At 41.6% G+C, this 10,578-nt stretch overlaps 1 pseudogene; it reads right to left on the reverse strand.

The window, feature by feature from the left end:
- Positions 1-247: 247 nt before the first annotated feature.
- LOC122915659 lies at positions 248-1,266 on the reverse strand (annotated as a pseudogene).
- Between the last annotated feature and the right edge of the window lie 9,312 nt (positions 1,267-10,578).

Here is a 10,578-nt window from a genome sequence, read left to right on the forward strand (position 1 = left end):
TTCACTTATATGTGGAAATTAAAAAACAAAACAAACAAAGAAAAAAAAATAGATGAATAGTAAAGCAGACTCTTAAATACAGACAACAAATTGGTGGCTGCCAAAGGGGAAGTCGGTAGGAGGATGAGTAAAATACAGGGAATTTTTTTCTTCATTTTAATTTTTATTTTTCCTCTAGCTACAATGCCTTTGTGCTTTCTCTTTGTTCTTCTCACTTTGTTCACTTAACTCCTGGCTGGCATTTCTATCAACAGAAATTCCAGTGATTGCCACATTCATTGCATAAGACAAAAGTAGTCATGGGCTCATCAGCACTGCATGACTGCACTTGGTTTTAGGTACTGTGCTTCTTGTATATGCTGCACTGGAAGAAGTCAGTGGTAGTGCTGCCGATCTTGGTTATCTGGTGTTAACAGGTAACCTGTTGGGTCATGGCATGCCTCAATTCCCTCAATTCATCAGTGACCATTTCCTCTGCCATACTTTTGGCAATGAGTCCAGCAGAGATGGCCCCCCTGAGCACATTCCTCCTCAGGCTAGGGTTCCTAGGTCCTTGAGGTTGCTGATTCAACCATGTACCAAGTTCTAGTACTCCATGTCCATGCTCTTGAGCTCCTGGTAGATATCATCTTTAATTTCTGACACCATCTTGTCACAGTCCCCTCTATAGTCCTTGTAGTCATCATTGGTCTTCAAGGCTGCTGAGAGCATCTCCACACATTTGTCCCACACAGAGTCCCCTATGAGATAGCAGAGCATCAGGAGGAAGATGGGAGGGAAGGGTTTGAGGGGCTGCTGGGGGGGTTGGGACTCTCTGCTTTTGATTTGCTGCTCTTTGATCTTTCTGCCAATGGCCTTTTTGGAAAGAAGGTGGCTGAAGTCTTGGAGTCCACAGAGTCTCTTCTGTCTTTAGACTCTTACCTTATTTTTTTCCTTGGTGGAGAAAGTCCTGCCTCTGACTTCCAGTCAGAACAGTCAAGCCCTTTTTCCCTTTCCTTTCCTCTCTTTTTTCTCCTTTGGGGGGCCCAGGTGAGTATAGCAGCTGCTTCCAGTTTTTGATGAGGACTTTGGCCACAGACACTACCTCTTTGACCAGAGCTTGCATATTTCATTAATGGTGACTCCAATCCTTATTGTCTGGAGTAGCTGGATGGACATCTGGTAACTTCTCAGCTTCTTCAGAAAATCAAGGGCCTGTTCCATGTTCTTCCTGGCCATCTTTGCCAGCTTTCTGGCAATCCTTAGCAGCTCCTCTTCCTCACCCATGTTAGTGCACAATGCCAGGTGAGGTAAACTTATCTTGATGAGCACTTGATGAACAATATATAGAATTGTTGAATCATTATATTGTATACCTGAGACTAATAAAACACTGTACATTAATTATACTTCAATAAAAAATTTTATTACTGAATTTTGATAATTATACTGTGAATAAGAATGTATATGCTCTTGCTCTTGGGAACATATACAGAATGTTTAGGAGTAAAAGTCACAATGATTCCAACTTTTGCTCAAGTAGGTCAGAAAAAAAAATAACATTAGATATGCACACAGAAAATGGTGTGGCAAATGTCAACAATGGTAAATGAGGGTAAAGGGGTTTATTGAGTTAATTATCCTAAACCTGCAACTTTTCTGTAAGTCTGAAATTATGTCAAGATCAAAATATACAAAAAGAAAAGGAACTGGGCCGTCCAGATCTGGCAAGACCCCACCAAGACTGGATAATCACCTGCAGCTAAATGCCCGGAGAGGCCAGGTCCAAGGAACGTTACATGGAGTTATGCAGCACTCCATCCTCTATCCTACGCTGCCTTAACTCTGATAAAACATTGTTTGCTGGCTAATAAAATAAGGAATTCAATCTAACACTCCTGTGTGCGTGTGTATGAGTGTGTGAGAGTATAAGTAAGAATGTGTGAGTGTGTGTGCATGTGTAGGTTGTGTGTTCGTGTTCTCACAACTCATCCCTCATCTCAGATACAGTGGAAATAGACCCTGTGAGGTATTGCAGCCCATGGACTTCCCAGAAACAGAGCGATAGAAGGACCACCGTGACCACTTCAAATATATACAATTATATTGTTCAATTATTTAATAAATGGGAGAAATGAAAAAATAAAAATAAAAGGGCCACAATGAAGACATACTTCTCTTGACTGTCCCATACTCACAGTTCCAGTAACTCCATGTTCAAGGATCGGTCAAGTTCACACCAGGACCATATTAACTAGATTTGAATGATGTTTCTGTTTGCCATGTCCATTAATGATAGATTTTTAGTAGTGTATTCCATCATGTGGGTTGACTACTTCCCAACTTGTGCTCAGTGTTGTCTTTACGAAGCCTTGTGTCAAAACAACACTAAGCCAGATCATCCCCCTCTAGTCCCCATCTCAGGAACTGGTCCCAGCCTGTGGAAACCTGTGTCTAGAGCTGGGTCCCTGCTGCCATAGCTGCTGCAGGCTGCACCAATGGCTTCTGTCCCTTCCTTGCCTGGGAACACAAAGGGACAGCACCCCACCTCCACCCACAACTTGCCCCTCTAAACTCACTCCAGGATTTTCCAGTTGTCGATGAAGCATTAGGGCATCTGAATCACACATGGTTCTTTGAAAGTCTGGAGGGATAATGCATGGGGGGGGTGGTCAGGGCTGGGCAGGGGGACTTTTACCCATGGATGATGGGAGGTACAGGTACATTCTTCTCCTATCCTTCTCCAAAGTCAATAATGAAGAGGCACAGAAACTTCTTAAGGCCTCTCTGAACTTGCCAGGCACACCCAGGAATCAGCAGGCATACCTCCACTGTTCCTGCCTCACCTCCCCCAATTCCCTGACTTCCTAAGGATCGCACTCACAATAAAAGGTGAGCACATACTCTATATGTCTCAGGCTCTGTTTTCTGAGGAGGCCAGGATAAGCTAAATTCCACTGAGAGCTGAGTAGAAGTAATATCAGAACTGGGAGGGTGAATTCACACTCCATGGTCACCACCATGGGACAGAGGAAATGAGTAACAGGGTACCCAACTAAACTTCTGCCTGGGTATGGAAAGAGCACATCCCTTAAAGCATACAGCAGGAGCTGTGACTGCCCAGCAAATATGTACCTGACTTCCTGCTTTCTTTGATGTTATAAAAATGACAGTTAATATACAGATGCAAGTGCCATTGTGAGGATAACCCATGAACCTCCAGTCTTCCAAAACATGTGGCTTCCTCCATGAATTCTGGCCCATACAAATTCAGGGCTCAGAAAAGATACCATCCAAAACTACTGGTTGAAGGGGACAGGTTTAAATTGGATTTTATGAAAAAGAATTTAGATCAGTCATTTGAATGCTAAATCATAAAATTAGAGAGAACTCAAGTTATTTTTGTCATACCTTGGGAGCTGAATATTTTGACATATTAATCAGTTCTCCAAAATGGCATTTACATCAAATTGTGGCTGATTTTGATGAAACTCTGTCCCTGTTGTTATAGAATAATCTCAGGTAAGCTAAGCAAGACAAGGATGCCACTGGTGACTTATGTCTCGTGCACCATCTACCATCTACTTGCTGGGGGCTGTCCATCCACCTTGAATGGGAAAAAAAAAATCATCCATTCCCTAGAGAACTTTCTTAGAAAAGTTTCCATAAAGTCAGTAAGGCCCTGCTCTCCCCACAGACCTGTGGAGCAGAGGTTCCTGCAGCTGCTGGAGGGGCAGAGCCTGGTCATTGGGTGATGGTCCCAGGAGCCTGGCAGAGCTGGACATACTGCTGCTAGGTTCTGTCTCCATGCAGGTTGCCAGTGGAAATGAGGGTCACAGTTCCTGGGCTGGCATCATCTGCTCTGCTCTGTTCTCCAGTCACAGGCTGACCTGTCTCAGACGCCAGCCAGGCCAATACCACACACCACTAGCCACAAGAAAAGCTGGGAAAGAAGCCATAGTTCTTATGGGTTGTTTTGAAGGAGGCCTGTAGATCATTCCCCCTCTGTTTCATACTCAAGTTTAGAACAATAAAGATATGCTAATTACCAATTTCAAAACCAGTCGAGATCTATCAAATGCCAAATGTGACATACCCATCCACGTCATCAGAAACCCAATATCTGCTTATAACTGATACAGCTGATCTTGAACAGTGTAGCCAAGGTCCACGGAAATAGGGACTTCCCAATTCTGTGCCCTAGCAGAGGCAGACTTCAGGGTCTAGAGGTGACCCCTACCTAACGGTGCATTAACAGTCAGGCTGTGAGCACTGCGGTGGTCAGGGGAGGGCTTCTGGGTGGCAACCTGCGCATCTGCAGCAGTCACCTTATGCTTCTTTGAGCCCATTCTACTGGGAAGGCTAGACACTATCACACTCACCTCCTGGGCAAAGCTACCACTCTCTACTGCCCGCACAGTGGCCAAGGGCAAGACCTTTGCCCATCTCATCAGTCTCTGATGCTCCTCTCACCAGCCTCCTGGAGCCTCATCCTCTTATCTTCTTCCCTTAACACTCAATTGCTTATCTTCTCATACCCATGACCACCACAATAATGTGACCAAGAGCCATTAAATAATACTTGAAGCCATGTAGGTATCTATCTGCATTTTTTGTTGCTTTGCCTGGAATGCTCTTCCTCTAGATGACTTCAGTGTTTCCTCCTCCAACTCTCCCTCCTCCATCATCACTCTCTTTCCTTTTCCCTAGTTATTCTCAGCACCTAACATCCTGTACATTTTACTAATTTGTCTTGTCTACAGACTTTCTCCTTTTTCACTGGAATGAAACCCTTCATGACAGGGATTATTGTTCATTCATCTTACCACTTTGTCCCTAAGCACCCAGAAAAGTTCTTAGCACACAGGAGCTAGCTAATATATATTTATAAAATAAATGAATATGTTATATATAAATGAAAAAGGCAGCTTAATGTGCACATGATCAAAGCCAACTTGTTAGCCCAAAGGAGATTTTAGGGATGTGACTCAATGCCAGTCCCAGCCCAGTGAGGGGCGTGTCAAGTGTGAGTCCAACATTACCTAGCCAGGTGACTCTCAAATGTGTTGGAAGAACAGTCACTTCGCCATCTGAACTCCAGCTTTCACTTTCAACAACTGGGAAGTTAGGAAGGGCCATGGTTCTACAAACTGTTTTCCAAGTGCCCTGGAGTTTTATGGTGCATCCACCATGGGCAGGGGGAGGGACACAGTCTTGATAGTCTGCACTCAGCCCTCACATGTTAAAAAGGAAACAGGGAGTTGGAATGTGACTGGCATCTATTAAATATCCTGTGAACATCAAAGAATTTTATATACATCTCACTTAGTCCCCACAACAACAACGCTGTGGCTCAGAGACATTTGTTCATGAGAACTGAGGCCTCAAGAGGCTTGCTTACCAAAAGCAGGGAGACCTGGCTTTGCACCCACTCCTCTTGCTCACGAGGGATTATGACTATAACCATCAGAAACCTGCATGTCCTACAGGACCCTTGACTGGTCTCTGGAACCACCCCTACCAGGGACTCTGCTCTCGGGTCATTTCCTACTCTGCCTCAGACAAATCACAGTATCTGGGGCCTCTGCTGTTTGGTGTAACTTCTGAAGCAATTCTAGGGGAATGAATGGATGGGTTTCTCCCTTTACCTCTGCCTGTGCAAGGAAAGCAGTGTGCACCCATCCAGCTTTAAATAAAGCTCCTGTAGAGCATCCCACCCACGCAGGAGAGCCAGGCACATATCATTAGATTATGGTTTCTCCCATCAGCTATTGCTGGACAAAATCCTTGCTTTGAGGCACCAGAAAAAAACATCAGAATTAGATGTACAACTTCCATTTCAATAAAGGGAAAGATATGAGAAAGAGTAATTTGTATGTAACTTTTGGTTTTGAACCTAAGGAATTAAATTGCTTCAGGGGTTACACCAAACCATAGGCTCTTTGCAATCAATTGTTTATGTTAGCATTCTCGTAATAAAGAATGTAGTTCAGCCACACAGGCTAGCTTGGTGCTGCAACTCCCATCCCTCACTGAATAAAATATTTGAAAAAGTCTAGATTCTGTGGGGTGACTACTAAGCACTAGCCCAGCCTGGCCACAGACTGTTTTTTTTTTAAGCTATGACACTTCCTACCCAGGGACCTTTGCTCTATCCCAATGTTTCCTTGGTCTTGCTACTCTGTGACTGCTCATTATAGGCCCTCCAACAGAGGGCCTGCTCTCTTCCGGCTCCCAGGTCTTACTCCACATGTTCCAGTTACTAGTTCAGCACAGTAAATTATCCCAAAATTAATGAGGTGAAGCATGGTTTCATTATACTCACAGACTCTGTGGGTCAGGACTTTAGAAAACGTTTAATAAGGACAGTTGTCTCTGCCCTACAAAGTCTGGGGCTCCAGGTTTAGGAGTCAGAGGAATGCAGGTGTTGGTGTGTGTGAGTCTGCACTATGGAGGTAAGGGCAGGCCACTGGCAATGTATGTCATAATGTGGTCCCCAAACTACATTAAAGACAATGTGCATTACATTAACAAGACATGAAAAGTCTGGGAAAGAATGTCATAGCCAATGTCATGGCCACAAGTTATAAGGCACTTGTTTGTGGTAAAGTGTATCAGTCAGGAGGGTGTGGCTATAAACAAGCGAAATCCATTTTTCTTTTTTTTTCCCAATTTATTTATTTTCAGAAAAACAGTATTCATTATTTTTTCACCACACCCAGTGCTCCATGCAAGCTGTGCCCTCTATAATACCCACCACCTGGTACCCCAACCTCCCACCCCCCCGCCACTTCAAACCCCTCAGACTGTTTTTCAGAGTCCATAGTCTCTCATGGTTGGTTCAAAATGGTGAGTAGAAAGGTCTTGAAATTACCTCCTCCTGTTATGTTGGACACAACAAATTTAAAACTATATATAGAATAATTTCCTCTGAAAACTAGATTTTCCACAACAAAAAAGACAAATGCTTGTGAAAAAAACAAACAAACAAACAAACAAACAAAACAAAACAAAACAACACCCCAGGGGTGCCTGGATGCCTCATTTGGTTAAGTGTCTGATTCTTGGTTTCAGCTCAGGTTATGATCTCAGGGTTATGAAATCAAGACCTATGTTGGGCTCTGTGCTCAGTGGGGTATCTGCTGGAGATTCTCTCTCCCTTTCCACCTCCCTCTACACCTCTCCCACTCACTCACTCTTCTTCTTCTTCTTCTTCTTCTTCTTCTTCTTCTTCTTCTTCTCTCTCTCTCTCTCAAATAAATAAATCTTTTAAAAAAAGAAAGAAAGAAAGAAAGAAAACCCACCCAGATGCAGTAACCCACAATCAGGGGCTTCTCCAAAATACAGAACTCTTCTCTGAGAGGCAAAGAGTCTGTGCTCCACATCAGACAAGCCAACCCCTAGATCCTGCATAGGAGAGGAAAGATCCCAGAATGACTGGCTTTGGAAGCCAACAGGGATTATATCTAGGATAATCACAGAACTATAGAAAATGGAGATCCTGTCCTTCAAGAGTTCATGCACAGACTTATCTGCTCCAGGACCCAGCACAAAAGCACCTAGAACATATGTGAAGACACCTAGAGCATAGGTGAAGGTGACCCACTTAATAATCTTCTGGCATCTGCCAAGAAGGCAGGATCTTGTAGTAATGACACTCTCCAGAGATACAGATAATGGCTGGCACCATTTTGTGATCTCATTCTATCTCGCTAACACAGGTGCTGGTTAGTGCCATTTTGGAACTCTCCCTCAAACCTGTTAGCACTAGAGAGCACGCCCCACTGAGAACCTAACTCACAACTATTGTTGTGAGCACAGTTAGGCTGGGCAGGAGTCCTACCCACCCTGTGCTGCTGCCACAGGCCACTACAGCAGGCAGGCTTGTGCAGACACACAGGATTTCCCTTGAGTGCCTGGCCATGGTCTCCATGGGTAATAATGCTTCTGACCCCTGTGGGACATTTCTTACACAAGGCAACTCCTTCAAGACTGGAAGAGGTAACCGATATCCTAAGTCCATAGGAACAAACACAGAGAGTCAGACAAAATGGAGAGACAGAAGAGTATGTTCCAAATAAAAGAACAAGACAAAACCTCAGAAAAAAGACCTTACACAGAGATAAATAATGGTCCTAAAATACTTGAAAGACTCAGGAAAAGAATGAATAGAACTTCAGTAAAAAAAAAATTTGAAAATATAAGAAAGTACTAAACAGAAGTTAGCTAACAAATACAATAACTGAACTGAAAAAAAAATACACGGGAGCTATTCAACAGTAGAATAGATAAAACAAAAGAATGGACCAGAAGACTGGAAAACAAAACAGTAGAATTCACCCAGACAGAGCAGCAAAACAAAAAATAATTTTAAAAAGTGAAGGCACCTGAGGGACAATGTCAAGCAGAATAATATTCACATTATCAGAATCCCAGGAGTAGAGAAAAGAATGGGCCAGAAAACATATTTAGAGAAATAATGGCTGAAAACTTCCCTAATCTGGGGAAGCAAACACACATCAAGGTCCAGGAAGCCCAAGAGTTCCAAATTAGATGAACACCCTTCTACTCAACATGGTACTGGAAATTCTAGTCATAGAAATAAGGCAAGACAAAGAAACAAAGTCATCCAAATCAGAAAAGAAGAGGTAAAACCATCACTATTTGTTGATAACATAATACTACTATAGATAATACTATTGTCTCCTCCAAAAAATCTGTTATAACTAATAAATTCCATAAACTTGCAGAATACAAAATCAATATACATAAATCTGTGGTATGTCTATTACTCTAATAACTAACTATAAGAAAGTGAAAGTAAGAAAGCAATTTATAATTTCATTAAAAAGAATAAAAGAGAATAAATTTAACAAAGGAGGTGAAAGATTTAAAACTATAAAACATTGAGTGGCACCTGGATGCTTCAGTTAGTTAAGCATCTGCTTTTGGCTGAGGTCTTGATCCTGGGATCAAGCCTGGTGTCCAGCTCCTTGCTCAGGGGGGAGCCTGCATCTCTCTCTCCCTCTGCCCCCTGAATTGTGCTCTCTCTATTGTTCTCTCACTCTCTCAAAGAAATACACACACACACACACACACACACACACACACACACCCCTATATAAAATAAAAACTAGGGTGCTTGGGTGGCTCAGTCAGTTAAGAGTTTGCTTTTGGCTCATGTCATGATCCCAGGGTCCTAGGATTGAATCCTGCATAAGGCTTCCTGCTTAGCAAGGAATTTGTTTCTCCCTCTTCCTCTGCCTACAAATCCCACTCTTGTGTGCTCTCTCTCTCTTTCTCTCTATCTATCTCTAACTCTGTCAAATAAATAAGATCTTTAGCCAAGGGTCCTGAAGAACTTCAATTTGCAAAGTCCTGAGGTTCTGAATGAAAAAATCTTTTAGGGGTACCTTGGTGGCTCAGTAGGTTAAGCATCTGCATTCAGCTCAGGTCATGATCCCTCTGTGCTCAGTGGGGAGCCTGCTTATGCCTCTCCCTCTGTTGCTCCACCTGCTTGTGGTCTCTCTCTGTCAAATAAATAAAATCTTGGAAAAAAAAAAAAGAAAAAGAAAGAAAAAATCTTTTAATCAACACTTTTGAAACCCGTACTTGCTTGTTGAGGACAAAGGTCAACTTGACTACACTGTTCCGGAGGGAGGGGAGCTCAGTGCTCTTCCACAGTCAATCCCAGAGATTCTAACAACGCTTTCACATTCATTTAAATTCTTACATGGACAAAAATGAAGGCTTTGACACTGAAACCAAAGACCTCATGTACTTAAGAATCTTCACAGTTTATACTGGACAGAATGAAGGAAAATTCTCCCATTTTTTGAGATATTCATTTATGTCAATTCTATAAAATTACATGTAATTTTATAAATATTTTAAAAGATATAGTTTTGTAAATATTTAATATTTTATAATTTGATTTTGAATTATAAATGTTAAGTATTGTTTTTGAAGTTTTTATGTTCTATTACATTTTGTTAAAAAGTAAAAATTGTACATTTTTAGAATGTTTTTATGAGTAAATTAACTGTATTGAAAATAAAATTTTTTAGCTGTAAAAAAATTAAAAATTATAAAAACAAAATTTAAAAAAAACTATAAGACCTTGATGAAAGAAACTAAAGAAGACACAAATAAACAGAGAGATAGTCTATGATCATGGATTGGAAGAATTAATATTATTAAAATGTCCATAGTTCCCAAAGCAATTTAAAGATTCAATGCAACCCTTATCAAAACTTTTTTATTGATTGATTGATTGATTTGATAGAGAGAGACAGCAAGAGAGGGAACACAAGCAGGGGGAGTGGGAGAGAGAAATGCAGGCTCATAACCATAGTTATCAAAACACTATGGTATTGGCATAAAAAAAGACATACAGATCAAGAAAACAGAATAGAGAGTCCAGAAATAAACCTACACATAATGGGCAATTAATTTCTGACAAAGGAGCCAAGAACACACAATAGAGAAAGAACAGTCTCTTCAATAAATGATGTTGTGAAAACTGGACAGCCACATGCAAAAGAATGAAATTGAATTATTACACCCATACACAAAAATTAACCGAATATGGACTAAAGA

Source organism: Neovison vison, chromosome 8, assembly GCF_020171115.1.
Source record: "Neovison vison isolate M4711 chromosome 8, ASM_NN_V1, whole genome shotgun sequence".
Lineage (NCBI taxonomy): Eukaryota > Metazoa > Chordata > Mammalia > Carnivora > Mustelidae > Neogale > Neogale vison.